Source organism: Apaloderma vittatum, unplaced genomic scaffold (genome assembly GCF_000703405.1).
Source record: "Apaloderma vittatum isolate BGI_N311 unplaced genomic scaffold, ASM70340v1 scaffold23214, whole genome shotgun sequence".
NCBI lineage: Eukaryota > Metazoa > Chordata > Aves > Trogoniformes > Trogonidae > Apaloderma > Apaloderma vittatum.
The window spans coordinates 15,152-15,360 of NW_009712440.1; the positions used below are offsets into that span (position 1 = coordinate 15,152).

At 66.0% G+C, this 209-nt stretch overlaps 1 protein-coding gene across 1 annotated transcript in view; it reads right to left on the bottom strand.

The window, feature by feature from the left end:
* The window catches only part of INTS4 (integrator complex subunit 4), a 26,463-nt gene that overhangs the window by 1,458 nt on the left and 24,796 nt on the right, over window positions 1–209 (bottom strand). The gene's annotated exons all lie outside the window — the stretch shown is intronic.

The following is a 209-nucleotide window of genomic DNA, read 5'->3' on the forward strand; positions in this document are numbered from 1 at the left end:
GGGCCAGGTCGGCGGGCGCTTTCCCGGGGCAGGCCGAACGCCACCCGAGCCTGCCCCCGAGCGCCGGAGTCACGTGTTCCACCAAGGGTGGGGTTTAGGGCACTAAAAGGGTGCAAGTTGACCAGCAGTGAGTACCCGCGGTTCTGCAGGTTCTCTGCTAAACCACCCGTCAGCCCTAACGCGAGGAACGACGAGGGGGCTGAGCGTGA